Source organism: Lactuca serriola, chromosome 9 (assembly GCF_051521515.1).
Source record: "Lactuca serriola cultivar US96UC23 chromosome 9, Lser_US96UC23_V15, whole genome shotgun sequence".
NCBI classification, from domain to species: Eukaryota; Viridiplantae; Streptophyta; class Magnoliopsida; order Asterales; family Asteraceae; genus Lactuca; species Lactuca serriola.
The window spans coordinates 122,757,008-122,775,315 of record NC_136416.1 but is presented as its reverse complement, the minus strand read 5'-3'; the positions used below and the strand labels follow the sequence as shown (position 1 = coordinate 122,775,315).

Below are 18,308 nucleotides of genomic sequence, written 5' to 3'. Positions count from 1 at the left end.
TGGTACATACCTGAAGCGACCTCTGTTATGCGAAAGTGGCGCCAGAGGTCTAGGAGGGTAGCGATAAAAATGTGAAGGTGTAGGAGGATGGCGCCGGAGATGCAAGGCTGGAGAGCCGATGTGAAGAAGTGAAGCAACGGAGGTTTGAGAATTGAGAGAGAAAAGACGTTGATTAGGTTAGGGCAATTTTGGAAGCGTTTTTGTTTTTCAGATACCATTTTAAGGTGAAAGTGATGAAAATTGATGGGGGTAAACCAGAGTGGAGATGGTGAGGGTGGTGATAGATGCTTTTTGACGATGCATATTTTATGCTTCGATGGTGGGTGGTTTTCCGTGTTCAAGAAGGAGATGGAAGCAGGCGGAGAATGAGCAACTGTGTAGAAGAGGAACACCCCGCTTCCGAGTTATAGCAAAGAAAAGAAGAGAAGAGAAAAGAAAGTAAGAAGAGAAAAGAAAGGAAAAAGAAATTGTCATTTGTGCTCCCGAGTTGGAGAGAAATGGAAGAAAAGATAAACATTTTGTTCTTTCTTTTCAAATCCTCCCAAATCGGGAGGAAAGGTAGGAGAGAAAGTTTTCCTTCCATTTCCTTCCACTTCCTTCCTTTAATGAAACTCGGGAGCACCATTCTCTCTTGCTTTCCTCTCATTTCCTCCAATTTCCTTTCTTTTCTCTCTTTAAGTTGAACTCGGGAGTAGGGTGGAAGGGTTTTTAGAAGAGGTGATAACATAGGTTTGAAAACGACGGATTTAACTTTTGTCAGTTTTTGTAGATGGCGATTTTTAAAATTCCAATTATGCGAATTAACTGGAGAGATACGAGGGAATTGTGAATTGTTGGTTTAGCTAGAGATAATACCACGTTGGGAAAGTGGATGAGTTTTATTTTTGTAACTTTTTGAATTTTTGAATGGACAAAACTGCAAAAATGGTCCCTGTGGTTTCTTATTTTATGTGGTTATGGTCCAAACGTTTGAAAAGTTGCAAATTTGGTCCTTTTCAACAAGTTTTGTTGTGGTTTTGGTCCCTCATCCGTTAAGTTCCTTAAAATGACAATTTTACCCCCAGGGACCATTTTCATAGTTTTGTCTTTTACTATACTATAAGGACCATTTTTGCATATATTCTTTTTTATTTTAATAAAGTATTATATATTAATAGATATTATTTTTAATATGTAATATTATAATATTAATAAATATTTTTTATTGAATTATTAATTTATTTTAGTTGATTTTTCTTTAAAAAAAAATTGTTGGAGTAATTCTTTTTTATTAAATTATTATATATCAATACATATAGTTTTTAATATATAATATTTATATTGTAATAAATATTATATTATTGGATTATTAATTTTTTTAGTTAATTTTTATAAATTTTAAACATTTTTCATTGTATTATTACGTTTAATTTATTATTTTCTTCATATACTAAATGTTGTTTTATTGGATTATTAATTTATTTTAGCTAATTATTTTTTTTAATTTTTTTTTGTTGAAGTAATTCTTTTTTATTGAATTATTATGTAGCAGTACATATAGTTTTTAATATATAATATTTATATCATAATAAATATTATATTATGGGATTATTACATATGACGAAACAGTATTTTATTGGATTATTAATTTCTTTTAGTTGACTCTTTTTATAATTTCATTTAGTTGGAGCAATTCTTTTTATTAGATTATTATATATCAACAAATATTATTTTTAGTATATAATATTTACATCATAGTAAATAATACATTATTGGATTATTAATTTTTGTAATTTTTTTGAATTATTAATTTATTGAAATATTACTTTTAATTTATTATTTTTTTAATATAATAAATATTATCTTATTGGATTATTATTTTATTTTGAATGTATACTATTAACTGTTTTTAAATTTATTAGTTTCACCATAAAGTCGCCGAAATACGTAAAAGTGTCGATTATCATCGTCAAAAATTAGCAGGATCACCTCCAAACACCTTCATCGGAGGTTCTATAGATATTATATCCTATTCCACCCAGCGTTGTTGGTAGCCACCTACGACAACCTCTTCATAATCCAATGGAATCCTTCATATCCCACATAATGCGCAACAAACCCCAATAACATTTATAAGTGGTGGTGGTGACCGAGTGATGGTGGTGGTATTTTCCCAATGGTTTCTCATCATAAGCTATATGAAATGAAAGTGTTTGGCAACGATCCTAACGATTTAGATGATGAGAGACCACGATTTTACGTATCCCATGACTTTGTGGTGGAACCAATAAAATTAACAAGAACTACTATTATAATCCGATAAAATAATATTTAGTATATGAAGAAAATAATAAATTAAAAGTAATAATCCAACAAAAAATAGTTTAAAAAAAAAAGAAATTACAAAAATTAACTAGAAGATAATAATAATACAATAATATAATATTTATTATGATATAAATATTATATATTAAAAACTATATGTATTGATATACAATAACTCAATAAAAAATAATTACGTCGATTTTTTTTAAAAGAATTAACTAAAATAAATTAATAATCCAATAAAACAATATTTAGTATATGAAGAAAATAATAAATTAAAAGAAATAAAAGAAATAATCCAATAAAAATAATTAAAAAAAGAATTAAAAATATTAACTAAAAGAAATTAATAATCCAATAATATAATATTTATTATGATATAAATTATATATATTAAAAACTATATGTATTTATATATAATAACTCAATAAAAAAAATTACTCAAACAAAAAAAATTAAAAAAAAATCAACTATAGTCGTTCCCCCAAAAAAAACAACTATAATAAATTAATATTCCCATAAAAAATTATTTATTAATATATAATATTATATATTAAAAATAATATTTATTAATATATAATACTTCAATAAAATAAAAAATAACTTATGCAAAAATGGTCCTTATGATATGGTAAAAGACAAAACTACGAAAATGGTCCCTAAGGGTAAAATTGTCATTTTAAAAAAGTTAACAGACAACCAGTTAAACTTAACGGATGAGGGACCAAAACCACAATAAAACTTGTTGAAAAGGACCAAATCTGCAACTTTTCAAACGTTTGGACCATAACCACATAAAATAAGAAACCACATGGACCATTTTTGCAATTTTGTCTTTTGAATGAGACGGAAATTAAAGAATGAGATAAGATTGGCATCGTTATTTGTACTATAAGCTTAATGGTTTGAACATCTTAAATTTATTTTTAGAAATAGTAAGGTTTGTATACTAATATAGTAAGATATATATTGGTAAGCTTAATTATGATGCTTATGTATAAATAATATTTTAAATGGTTAGAACTTAGATATAAATAATTTTATTTAATTCATGATAGTTAAGAAAAACATAAAAATATAATACAAAAAACTATATTTAATATATTAAAATATGATAGCAACATTTTACATAATAGATCAATATATGAATAGACAATTAGATTTGTTGTTTATAATTTTATAAAAAATAAAGGTGTTTGAAAATTTAAATTCAAGATAAAAAACAGTATACCAAAAGAAAATAAAGATATTACTATTGCATTTCATTTTAAAAACATGTTAAGTGCATGTGTATATAATCACTAATAAGTATATGTATGAAATCAAAATAGATTTATTCGATTGAAAATTTTAAATTTATACGTGAGATCATAATCAAATCACTTTGTTTAAAAGGAGATGTTTCACCCTAAACCAGATAATATGATATAATTTAAAAGATTTAAACAATTTAGTTAGTTAAATAATTTTATAAGTAAATTAAAACATAAGTTCAAAAATATTGCTAAAGAGCGTTATTATTATTATTTTTTCTTTAAAACAAATACCTACTACATAACCTATAATTATTTTATAAGCGTAGAATAAAGTAAAAAAACGTAATCAAATCAATTTAAAAACATATATATAAACGGTCCTATAAATGTGACACTCGGCTTAGGCTAAATTCCTCAAACTCATCGGCTTCACTGATACGTCTTCTTCTCCTCCGACTCCTCCGAAATTTCTGTGTACATGTCCTTCTATGATCGTAGAAGATCTAAAAAAATATGCATTTTTTTGTATTTGTTGTCTCTATATTACAATGCAAAGAGGAAACATTGGATCCTACTTCAAACTCATCAGGTTAATGTTCAATTCCATCTGGGTTTTCTTGAAATTGCAAAATTCGACTTTAAGTTCTCTCATTTTTGTGGGTTATGCAGCGTGTCGCGATGTGAAGTCTCGATTTCTCCCATGAGGTTCGGTTATGTGTTTTAATTTCTTAATTATTATATTTGGGTTTTTTAGGGTTTGTTGTTTCACTCCTTTGCTTTGTTTCTGATGAGAAAAAGGTGGAATAAGATAGGGATAAACAACAAATGGTATCGAGATGGAGTATAAGACATGGATTGTTTCATCGACGCCTGTCATGGACCGTTTCTTTTACCTCTCTGATTCTGTATCCTATCTCCATAATGTTCAGAGATGTCAAATTCTCCTCCTGCATAAACGACCTTCTTATCAGCCAGGTTATTTCGCGCAGGCTGCTTTAATGTTTACATTTGTTTGAATCAAGAAGAGGATGGTCAGGGTTAGTGTGTTGAATAATCCTCTAAAGTGGGCTTCTTTACAGGTTTGCTCTTATCACCTTTTATTTCAACAATTACAGCATCTTCTTCATTCTCTATATCAATCTTGATAATTGTTTTATGAACCGCTATTTTTGTTAATGCAGATAATGTTGTTATCGTCAATCCCAAGGGAGAAATGAAAGTTACTTTTTTTTTGGAAGAAACTGTATCACAACGCATCCTTTTGTTTTTTTTAATAAAGCATAACTGTTTTTTTATTGTATGTTGAATGTAGGATCTGCTAACACTGGACCAATTGGAAAGAAATGTGTTGATTTGTGGCGAAAGATTCCAGTGCTGCTAATGCCATTGTTTAAGACCATTTCAAGTTGAGTGTTTGGTCTTTGTTCTAAGGTAGTTTTTATTAGCAATATGTGGTTTTTTTATATAGTGTTACAGTTTATAGCAATGTGCTTTGAAAGTAGATTGCTATAATGACCAAAAATTGATTTTTTTTTTATCAAATATAAACAACAGAACCTACATACATTGTAACAATTTAAAAATTCTACGTACATAGGAAACCATTTTATAGTTTTTTATAAAATGTTACAATTTATACCAATGTGCTTCGAAACTACTTTGTTATAATTGGTTAAAATTGATTTTTTTTAAGACAACATTGTAACACTTTAAAAATTCTCAACATACATGGGGAACCATAATGACCCCAACTATAAAAAAAAAGCAAAAAAAAAAAGTTAAAAAGTCGTAACAGTGTGCTTTGAAAGTAGATTTCTTTAATTATGAAGATTTTTATTTATTTTACACAAAAGAGCCCCAGTTTACAAATACCCACACATTGTTTGTCAAAACTGGAAAAAAAAGTAAGAAAAATATAATGCTATTATATTGGACAAAAAGGTCAGAATGGCTAATTGCAATTAAATTTTATTTCCACCAAAATTCATTTTTCTTTTAGACACCATAACAATAAACTAACAAAGTTAACAATAATCTTCAAAAAAGTACAACACAATGGAACGGTTCATTCCAATGGAATGACCCATTCCAATGGAATGACCCATTCCAATTGAGTTATATTTCTACGAAAATTGATTTTTTTTTATTAGTTTACTTTGTTTGTATTATGGAATCAGTGAAGATTGAAATAGAATGAACAAAGCAGTTTCTTTTTACTGATTTCATTCTTAGCAAAGTGTTTAATAATTACATGATGGCAGAAATCTTCAGATGTCGCAGAAAAAAGAAGCTTGAAACAGATGGCAGCATGTCAATGGAGGCTGCTATCTTAGCAATACAAGAAAAGTAAACGGAAAAGAATGTTAAATTCAGGGAATGATTAAGGTATATAAGAAAGGAAGTTATTGGGCATCGTTTCTAATATATTGATAAGATTAGCTTTGCTGATTTATTGCCTAATATTGGTCGATTTCAAATTATTAGATTAACTTTTAGCTGATTTCTAGGGATAATATCATTGTTTCTAGTTTAAATTCCTGATTATCAGGAACGAAATTCAGAAGAAATATGCAGGAAGTAATTTATGAGATTTTTGATAAAATGCCACATGTCAAGATAGTGGTATAGAAAATGGACAAGTGGCATAATTTGGTTTTGTTTATTAGAGAGGATATATATATATATATATATATATATATATATATATATATATATATATATATATATATATATATATATATATACACTAGGTTATAACCCGTGGACACCACGGATGAGAAAGTTAAAAAATATTAATAAATTATAAGGTAATGATTAAAGAATGATAAGACTATGTTTGTTAATTTATAATGATATAATGATTAGTTCAAATATAACAACAAATTGGTTTGACTATATCGATCTTTTGTATTTGTAGATATTTTATAAAATTATAATTTTATACAACACAATATAAATTTAAATAAAATGAAAAAAAAACATAATCAATTATGAAAATGACATTGTTATATCACAAATTAAAAATTAATGTAATATTGTAATGTAAGAAAAATACATAAACACAAAAACAATTTACAAATTAAAATGGAGAATGAACGGTCATTTAGTAATAATAAATAAAAGATTATATTAAAATAAAGAAATGGTCATTTAAAAAATATCCACTTTTATATTGATAAAAGTTTCAATGGATTTTTCAGATACGTAAAAGCTTAGATAAAAAAAATGTCACGGGAAATGCTGACCTAAGAGACATAGTCATTATTGTCATTGTTGTTTTTTGTCATTTAGTGATCTAAAAATTGAATGACAAACTTAATGTCCAAATATAATACATACAAATGACTACCAAAAAAAAATAATAACGATATTCAAAATTAGGTTAAAAATACTATGCAACAAAATCATATGCTTCACTCCGAGCTGAAACGGTAAAATGGTAATACATAAGAAAGCACATATTTATGAACAGCTCCCAACTATAGCAATGTACTTTGGAAGTACATTGTTATCATTGGACTTTTTTCAAAAACACAAAAATTTAAGTTATAACATTCTAACAGATTTGGTGTTGATTAAACCATATATTCAAATGCAAAAGTAACTAATTTTAGAAAATTGCATTTAGAATTTAGGATCACATAAGGATCGACATAGTATGTCAGAATAAACTATATGTTCAGACGATGGATTGCAAATTATAGCAGAGAAGCTTGAAAGTATATTTTTATATATGAGATATTTTCTAACATGAAGATTTTCAAAAAAAAAAAAAAAAAAAAAAAAAAAAAACAAAACATATATGATTGTTTTGTTTCTATTAAAATAACCACAAGATATTTATAATATGGATACCCAATTATGGCAATGTAAACAGAATGTATTAGAATGTATTTTGATGGTCCGTGTTACACATTGACAAATGATGAATAGTTGGATACCACTTTTACATTTGAAATTTACAAAAAAAAATATCTTTCAATTCAGTAAGTATAAAATGTACTTTGATATTATATAAAGAGTTAGTTACTAATTTTGTTGATATGATATAATTAAAATTACAGGTTTACTCTAAATTTCATTTTTTATTTCAAATTTGGTCTCCAGGTCTCATTAAATCTAAATATTTATCTAATACTTTTTTAAATGACAATTTTGTCCTTGGATGAAACCCATAAAAACATATACCAATGTAACCAATATTAACAATGAATTATATAAAATATTGTTATTTGAAGATCTAAAAACGTAAAAGTTGTATGTAATACTAAATTAAGATTTTATAAGTTTTAGGTTTTCATTTTTCAGTGTTAGTTCAGGGGTAAAATGGCAATTAAAAAATAATAATAATAAGTTGAGTAGTAAGATTTAACGATCCAATGACCAAAACCGCAATAAATAAAACCATACCGATAATTAACCACATAACTAAACCTTTACATATACAAACATAGACCAATTTTTGTGATTTACTTAAACCTGAAAATAATTGGTTAGTAAAAGTTGTGAGAAAGGAAAATTGCTTAAATTGTGGCTTGATGTAACATGGTTTTATCTTTATAAACCCATTGTCAAGATGTTAATATCGCAAACACTTGAAAATTGTTGTGCACTTGTCCCTGTATATATCTCCATTCATTTGATGCTCAAGATTGTCACAAAAAACACTATGTAATATCAGTAAAAATACATAAAAAAATCTAAAAAAATAGATATCACATAGTACTTACAGCTTTTGGACAGAATTTTGGGGCAAAACACGTCCAAATGCAACAATAATTCTTGTGAATGAATGAAGAAGCAATTAAAAGAATAACATAAATTAGGGATAAATGAATTAAATATAATGATTTACCTGTGTATTTGGAAAGGATAACCTTGATAATGATAATCAAATCAAAATATTCGGTATCACCACAGATTTTTAGTTCTCATACCTAAAAAGCGTATATATTCAAAATTTAAAATTAAAATCAATTGACTTAAGTTAGCAATCAAGTTAAAATACTAAATACAAAGATTGAGTAAAATAATTGGAAATAATAACCTTCATCATGCTAATTAAGTCAATATTTTCGGTGATTAATCACTCTGATTATTAATCAATATGGAATCTGATTAATCTGACCAATCTATTATCAAATAAAAGAAGAAGATTATGCTTACCAGAAGAAATGCATAATACCCTAAAAACAAAATTGATTAAATTCCTCAGATGCGGAATTAAAAGGTGTGGATGGAGGTTGCAATCTGTTCATGCTAGTTATGATTTATATATGATTGATCGATCTCTACTTATCTGCAGATACATACCAAAACACAAAAGCAGAAAAAAAATCAAAGAATTAACCGGCAACAACAATCTTCGATCAGTAAGAAGGGAGTAGTCGAGCGGGAGCAGAAATCGTATAAATAAATAGGTTGGCCTTTAATTTAGGAATTGATTTCCATGAAATAGGTTTTGATCTTGCTAATTAGTAGCAAAAAGACTCGGTAATTGCAGATTTCTAGTATTTGTTTCCTGATTTTCTGGATGTACGTGGATATGAGCAGGAAACCAATCCTTGGAAGATTAAGAGGCATACACGTGGCAATTAATGACTTTGACACATGGCAGTAGGAGATTCAAGCTATTTATTTATTAGAAAGGAAGATATATATACTAGTATATACTAGTTTATAACCTGTGAAACCACGGCTACAAAATTAATTAAACTTTAATAGTTAGATCACAAAATTATTAATCACTTATAATCATTAATTTAAATAAATATGTGAAATTATATCACCTTATAATTTGTATTAATTTTATTTTAATTTTTATTCCATTGTTATTAATTTATTGTAATTAAAGTGAAAATTTAAAAATTTGAAATAGAAAATTAATAGGTTGACAAGTGGCATGCATTAATTAATAGGTTTAATAGGGTGACACATGACAAAAAAAGAATAAAATGTGTATTAATTAGGAGGCCTAATATGATGACACATGTCAAAAGGAGATTAAAAGTATTCTTTTATTAGAATAGGGATATATATATATATATATATATATATATATATATATATATATATATATATATATATATATATATATATATATATATATATAAAGCAAAAAAAAAACAAATTCTAAACTAAATTTTGAAAGCAAAGATATGTAACAACCATTAAATTTAGGATGAATAAATACATAAGAAAATTTTGAAATCTAGACCAAAGTGTAAATTTTGGATCAAATTTGTAATAAAATTTAAAATCTGAGCCAAAAGTGTAAATTTTAAAAGTAGTTGACCTGTTGACCAAGTAAAAAGAGTCAAAGTGAATATGAGGTCAAAATATAGAGACTTTATCAGAATACAATAATATATGGACTTAATTGAATATATGGTCAAAATGTAGGGACGTTATTCTAGATTTCCCAATGAAAATTTGTAAAATGACCATGATTGACGAAAAACTTGGATTTGGGAAAATACTTTTCGATAAATTTGTCCTTAATTAATAGAGTACAATTTTTAAAAATACACTTTTTAATGTCATAGAACCATTATACAATCTAATTTTATTTTAGTTTTATTATTATTATTTGTAATGTCCCAAAAATAAGCCCCAACAAATTTCATTTTTAATTTAATAAAACGGTAATACAGAACATTGTCATACAACCAAGATACACCAAAGTATATCAGTACATCACAAAATATCAGAGTAAGTCACAAAATGTAGAATAAAGTGGTGTGTGCTCTATAATAATCACGGGCTCTTCCTTTTCAAACTAGAAGCACCTGAATCATAAACTGAAAACCGTAAGCACAAAGCTTAGTGAGTTCCCAAACTACCACATACCATACATAATAAACACATACTGGGCCCCTGTCCTTCAACAGGCCATGACCGACATCAAGTCCCACCCAGCCTCGGGCCCTGCCTGACATCGAGCCCCGCTCGGTTTATAGATAGCCAATCATCAGGCCTCGCCCGATACACATATAACATGTAAAACATATAATCCTACTAACATATGAGATAATCACAAAGATAATATCATAAAATGCAGTCATACGGCCTCGCACGACATCGAGCCCCCACTCGGTATACATACCAATGCATACACATGCAAGAGTCATGCAGACATCTAGCATCCTAACATACTAAACCATGGGCCAAAATTGGTGCCTTCGACCTGCTAAACATAGTGAGTAAACTCACCTCAAGCTGCTGAGTCACACTAATAAATCTCTGGTTGCTGGTCCGACACTCCCCGCGCTATCAATACTAATAACATCCAATTAATAATTTGATCTTGAATCATAACTAAAAGTCTAAGCTAGGTTAAAAGACCATTTCACCCTTTACCTAACTTGGCCCAAGGCCAAGGCCCAAACCAACTACTCAAAAAGGCCCAATTCTAAAAATGGACACCCAAGGCCTAAATATGGCTCAATCTTCCAAATTGGGCCAAAAACCCTTTATGGGCCTTCAACCAAAAGAATCCAACATAATGACATCAACCAAATAATATAAATTTGATGGCTCAACAAGGCCCCAAACTCCTAATATCCAAATATGGGCCCAAAACTGAGAAGCCCAAAATCCAAAGCCCACCTGCTAAGTACGCAAGGCTTACTTAGCTCGTACGCTTAGCGTACTCCTTCTGGGGCTAGTACGCATAACGTACCAACTTATTACTCCCAATGTACTCCTCAATTGACCACCCCACTTCATTAAGCATTTAATCCATTAAGACTTCAAGCCAAACTCTCAGATCTAATTCTATAAGACCATCAATTACGTAAAGTTGGAAACTTTACACACATGCATGGCTTAATGGGGCTCAAGAGCTCAAAAAGAGCTTAACAAAGGTCTTAAAACATGCATGGTCAAAGATACACCATAAATCTTGCATTTTTATGAATAAGGGGACCAAAAGAAGCCTAGATCCAACACCAAAACTTCTGGAGCGAGTCAAGAAGCTCATCCATCACTCAAATGACTCAAAAGGCATAAAATAACAATCATAACTAGATCTAGCATCATGGATCATCAAGATGTGAGCTTTTGACCTCAAAAAGCTTGCAAATGATGAGCTATGCCCGAATCTTCATGTCACAACTAGCATTTTCAGCTAGGAAATTCTATCCCCATGCAAACATTAGTTATTATAAAAACTTGTACTCTAAGTGAATATCATGCTATATGCTAACATCAAATCATCCATTTTGAATCCAAACTCTTGATTGAAGTTCAAAACCTAATACAATACATCTCATATGTTCAACTATGGATTGAAAACCCTAAAAATCCCAGTTCAAGATTATTATGGACTAGGATTCTCTTATTGGGCCTAATGGACCAATAAACTTTCAATTTGACTACTTTGGGCCTAGGAACCCTATTTGGGCTCTAATTGGACCCACATCCATAAAAATAAAGCATTTTGGGTCATGTGGGCCTAGAATGATTCATCTTATCTCTAATGGGCCATGATGGGCCATAAATAGTTTCATAAGCCCTAATGGGCCGTAAACCCTTCTCTTTATCACTATTTGGCCGTGAACCCTCATAAGGGCTCAATGGGTCGAGAACCATCCACTTGGACCTCATAATATCGAAATCAAGCAAGTAAGGCCCAAAACTTTTCTTCTTTCTTTTCCTTTCTCCAAAAATCTCGGCCCACACATATATTTGTATACAAAAAAGAAGAAGAAATCAAGTAATTTAAAAAGTTGAAATCTAATTATTATCTAGTGGTAGTCCATGCATTATCCTTCATATCTCTATGATAAACCCTACATGTAACAACCAAATTGAAACCCCCTTCCTACTTATCCTCCGCCAAGATCCCCTCTTACCACCCCTCTTCACTCAAAATTCTTCAAACACAATCCTTTCACGTCTCGCTAGAAACACCAAGAACTTCCTTCTTCCTCATCAAAAAAATCGTGGTTTTTGTGTGTGTTTCAAGAGTTTTTCATCAAGGTTTCAACCTCTTGGTACGTTATCATCTTATACAAGTTGTTACCTTCCATTTTAATGCTAAGAACTCTTTCTTACAATAGCTTCATTTCGTGTTCTAACCTCCTAGAATCATCTAGGTTCGAAAACTTCTTCCAAGGAAGCACTTTAGGCCGAAAACATCTCCAATCTCCCTCCAAAAACTGATCCAAACCTCAATATGAGTTCATACCCCCTATTTTCAATTTTTACTTGGTTTTGGGGGAGAATAAATGTTGTTTTGTGTAGATCTATGTGTGTATGCATGATTTTGTGTGTTTTCTTTTGTTACATATGTGTTTATGTGTTCTAAACTTCATGAACTAAAAGATATACTAAAAGATGATGATATTGGTACAACATAACAATTATTTCTACATAGCTCACAAGAAAAAGGGTTAAAATACATCAAGGATACTTGAATCTAAGAAAAACTTCATGAAAGGGACAAAAAAATGCCAAAAGTGACAAAAATAAGGGTTGTTTATGTAACTATCGACTAGTATGTGGTTCAAAAGGAAATTTTTGCTAAACAATGGCTAAACTCGACATTTGAAACCTTATAAGGACCAAAAATGTAAATATTTTTATAAATGGGCCTTATTTGGGCTTCTCAAGGTTTTGGGCCCAAAAATGGTAATTTTGGTCTTTTGTGGGTTAAATTGTCATTTTCAAGAAAGTTGTGTCAAAAATGTAAATTTTTGATAAAAAGGGGTCAAAGCTGTGAAATTATGCACATTTGGGCCAAAAATATGAAGTTTTCTATAAATGGGCCGAAAATGTATATTTTTACAAAAATCAAGCCAAAAATGATATTTTTGACAAGAATGAGTTAAAAATGTTATTTTTACCAAAAACTAGCCTTAAATACAAGTTTTGTCCAAATTGGGACCAAAAACGTTATTTTTACAAAAATTGGGTCTTAATTGTAAATCTTTGGCTTAATGGGCCAAGAATGTCAATTTTTACAAAAAGTGGGCTTTTTATGCTATTTTAGCAAATAATTGAACTAATAATAACAAAACAATGACAAACGGGCTAACTTTGTCACTTTCTTGATATTGGGCCTTAGTGGCCCATTTACATGCTTGATAGGTCCTGAATGCTATTTATATGTTTATTGGGCCTCTTTGACCCATTAACATACGCAACGGACCTTGGATACTATTTGCATACTATTTGGGCCTGTAAATATCTTACATGTGAAATGGGCCTTAGTTGTCCTTTTACATATATTTTGGGCCATTTTATATTATCTCATTTCTTTTCGGTCTGAAAATCACCTACGTGTTTAGTGAGCCTTAGGTGTTGTTTTTTTTTTTTTTTTTTTGTTTTTTTTTTTTTTTTTTATAAAAAGCCTCTTCTGACCACTTATTGCTTCGTGGCGCTGCACACGCGCAACACTTCCGTTTTCACAGCAGTTCGTTTTTTAGAAGATGTCTTGCTGAAAAACCTTTGTGCGTCCTCTGCACCACACAACATTGGGTTAGGCTCTTCATACCTCTTCTTAACCTAAAAAAAGAATCGGACTCAAAGAAAAAACACTGCTCAAGAATTTCTTGATGATCACCATGATAATTGAGTTATAGTTTTTACATTATGCATTCCTGAGCTTAAAGAAATTATGATTGTGAATACAATTATACAAATATGATTGTCATACTGTCATAGAGCTCTCATTCAGTTTGTGTTCAATTATAGATTCACAAAATGGAAAGAGGTGCTATCACACTTTCATCCCCATAAATCAACTGAGATGCAATATTTAATTGGATATCCGTTTAATATTGATATTTATTCTTGTAATCGATTGTTGATGTTTTGATTTTGAGTATAAAATTTGAATTACATTTAAAGAAAAGAGGGTTGAGTTATGAATATTAACATTTATTTTAATAATCGATGTTAAAAATTTATTTTAGGTTTATAAAAATTAATTTATTAAATTTTATTTTTTAACAGCAGCCTGCAGATGTTAAAAAACAAACAGACTTCTTATTACATGTTGCAGCCATTTGGTCCACCTCTTCTGCTGTAGAGGGTTGCAAAGGTGGTCCGCAAACTTCAGAAATTTTCGCTTCGGAAAAACAAACAGCACCTTAGTGGCCGCTATCATGGTTCATTGAGCCCGGAATGAGTTTTATATGTTTCTCTTCGCGTAAAATTTGATTAAGGATCTAGTGAGATGTGTCGGTTGAAACCTATTGTGTGTACGATCGTAGCCTGTAGTTATAACCAGAGTCTCTTGGAAGGAGAGCGAGGGTTTGTGTATAGATCTGTACGGGGATGACACCCCACACCTGAGCTGTTCGCTACATTAGTCTAGGGTTACCAAAATCCTTATTCTATTTTCCGTCGACGTTCAACAACGCCAAGACAGGCGAACTTGTCATTAATTAGCATGGTTATAACGACTCACTTAGAGGAATTAATGTTATGAAATTTACGGGAGACCGTTTTCTTTTCTCTTGGATTACTCGGGAACATACTCACACTGGTACTCAACCTCGGGGGTTGGTATGGCAACATTCTCTTTTACAAACAACATAGGGTTGTCTGAGGGCGTTCTCTTTACATTCTTTTCACTTACTATTGGGATTCTACTGAACAAAAACACACATGCATTAATACAAGATCGGACACAAACACAGTAAACTATTTTAAGAAAATACAAGATTTTCTCGTGATTACAAAGTTATACAAATCATTTTCTCAAAACATGCTTATGAACTCACCAACTTTTTTATGTTGACCTTTTCAAATTAACTTGTATTCTCAGGAAACCGCTGTAGCAAGTTGAGCCGAACAGTTTTATGGATGTTTTTGTTATATTTTGTTCATCATACTCTAAATATTTTGGCATGTAATATTTTTATGAGTATTTAAAACTCTTTGATCGATTAGATCTTTATAACAGGCAAATCAATAAAGTAAAAACAGTGAGATAAAAAACACAAGTATGGATCTGAATGAGTCAAATGATTCGATTAACTCAATCCTCAGCAGAGCTCGATGAAGAACTTCCGCTGTAGAGGATTCTAGGGTTACAAAAGATAAAAACTTGTACGCTATAAAATCTCTATCAAAATCTTCTCTAATCTTTTGTTTAAGAATGCATGCAAGCATCTATATATAATAAACCCTACAACGTACTCATGGATGTACATGCCCATACCGGAGACAAAACTGGACTAGCTAACGAGCCCAAAGACGCAACACTAAACTGGACCTAACAATCTCCCCCTTTGCGTCAATTTGGAGCGAGACTATCACTTCTTCTTGCTGGGTCCAGCTGCCGGAACCTTCTTGGTGGTATCAAACAGACGAGGGATAAGAGCGAGGATTGTCTGTCTGAAGCGAATATACCACTGGATCATATCATCAAAGTATTTCTTGTCGTCAGCTGAGTTTTGCTTGCACCGATGAATGATACTCAAAACATGTTCCAGGCATGCAGTGGTATAGAGATGTTTGTCTGCCAAAGCGAATAGGCATTTTTGGCCTTGGTTTCTGGTAAACATAACAGAGTTTCTCTTCGGGTCTATCTTCCCCATCTGCATCATGTTGAGATCACTTGCTGAGCCAACAGGAGAAATGGTGGGCTTTTTCTTGAAGACACTTGCTATCTCTTGATCCATCTTGGCGACTTCCATGATGTAACAAACAAGCATCCTCTTGAAGTGGTGAATGATCGGACCATATTCGGCTTCATTTGTAAGAAGGATGTTGTGCAAAATAATCCAGTCGTGTGGATTCAAGTTGGGAAGATCAGCAAGCGAAATGGCATGTTCGGTCTTGGCAGATCCTCTCAGCACCTTAAGCCGAACGTTGGTGAATTTTCCTTCCCGATACGGCTTGAGGACCCGAACATTGACTATCTTCTGAGCGCTCCATGTTTGATAATGTGGTTGAGCGGCCCTTAGATAGAACTTGACCAAATCCCTGTCAACCTTTGGATGAGGATGAGGGAACTCGGCAATGTTGTCAAAGGCCTGGAAGACGAACGCCTTTCGGGTCAGTGGCATGTCGAACTGAGAATCGACAGAATTAACGCGATCTAGAGAGATCACTGGTTCGAGCCACAAGATGCTCGGTGTTTCGATGGCTTCTTTCAACAACTTCTCAAGAGTCCAAGGAGGAAAAAGAGTTTTCCTACTCTCGAGAAGGTCGTGAGCTTCTTTCTGTTTTCGTTCAGCTTCTTCAGCCTCTCTAGCAACCCGAGCGCTGATGTCAACGTCCTTGTCTCGGCCTTGCTTTTTCAAGAGATCAGCAATCGTCTCTTTTTCATCGTCACTATCTTCAGCAACTTGTTTCCCTTTATCTTTTACACCCGAACCTGAGGCTTGGCCTGTTGGAGGAGGTTCGGTTGTTTTTGTTGCTGTAGAAGTGGGAGGCGGTTGAGATACATTCTCTCCCCCTTGTTTCGGAATGGACACGAATTCAAGGAGCCCTTCGATCTTGCTCAGGAGAGAAAGAGAAAGAGCAAGCTTTTCCGCGAGAGTACGCCTCGTAGAGTAATTTAGTATCGGGTCATGTGCTTCCAGGATGTTTGAAATGGCTGCGTGGACATCCGAAACACATGAAGACACAATCTCTCTTTCAGATCGAAGAGACTCAATCTCCTTTTGAGAATTGGAGAGTTGAAGACTCTTGACCTTCAGAGCAGTGGTCTTTCTGGCAACAGCATCCATAAGAGAATTTCCAGCAGCAAGATCTTCTTGAAGCTTGGTGAGGCGCTCCTCAATGGTCGCCTTAAACGCGGAGTTATCGTCTGAGAGAGTTTGACGAAGAGTGCCAAAAGACTTCAGTTCTGAGGCAACTGAGGTAGTCAGCTGGTTGACAATGGGTTCCAGTTTCGTTTTGGTGTTGTCAACAGTCTCCTGTAAAGACTGCAAAAGAGATGAAGCATCAGTAAATAGTTTTTCGACTTTTTCGGTCGCAGCCTCACAGGCTTTGGTGGATGCATCAATTGCAGCAATAGCTGAGTCTAGAGAGACTTGATGAGCTTTGGAAAAAGCATCAACAATCTTCTGAATAGCAGCTTCAGAAATGGTAGACTGTGATGAAGAAGATGTTGGATTAGTGTCTAAGTCCATAACTATTTTGGTATGTACTTGACCCGATGGTGCATGGTCCTTTTGGGTTGCCTTCACCAAAGCAACTTGATTGGAGAAATATATAGAGAGAGAGGATAATATGATTTAGTAATATGTTATAAGAATAATATATTAAAGGAGAAATCATATTTGTTTAATTAATATTGGTCGATAATTAATTAAGAATTAGTTTTGTGATCAAATGTAATTAATTAAACTAGAGGGGCTGATTTGTAATTATGTGATAGTTACAAAATAAGGTAAGGATTATCTTATAAGTATGGTGGACGAATTTAAGGTTGGAAAGCCTTAGAATTCGAGTATGATAAGGATTCAAGGATTATCTTATTGGTTGCTTAATGGATAATCAACTAGATAAGGATAATGACTGAAACCCTATCTCTACACCTATATAAACAACCCCAAGGTCATGAATTCGTGTATCCCTTCCCAAGAGGTCCTAAGGACGAATTCTAACCTCCCTCCTCTCTCTTTATACCTTCTCCACTTGCTTATGGTGTTTGTAAGCCATTAGAGGAGTGACACTTGTGACTCTCTGCTTTCCAAGGTCAATTCAAGGAGGAATTGGATTGTTATTGCTACATAACAATCAAGGTATGTTCTTAAACCTATTTACATGTGAATTCTGATTTCC

General features: G+C 31.6%; 1 long non-coding RNA gene across 1 annotated transcript; it reads left to right on the top strand.

Moving 5' to 3' along the window:
* Positions 1-3,999: 3,999 nt before the first annotated feature.
* On the top strand, positions 4,000-6,061 carry LOC145074909 (uncharacterized). Its single transcript, XR_013692170.1, has 3 exons — positions 4,000-4,149; positions 4,230-4,991; positions 5,832-6,061. It is a non-coding gene; the product is annotated as an uncharacterized LOC145074909 (long non-coding RNA).
* The last annotated feature ends 12,247 nt before the right edge of the window (positions 6,062-18,308 follow it).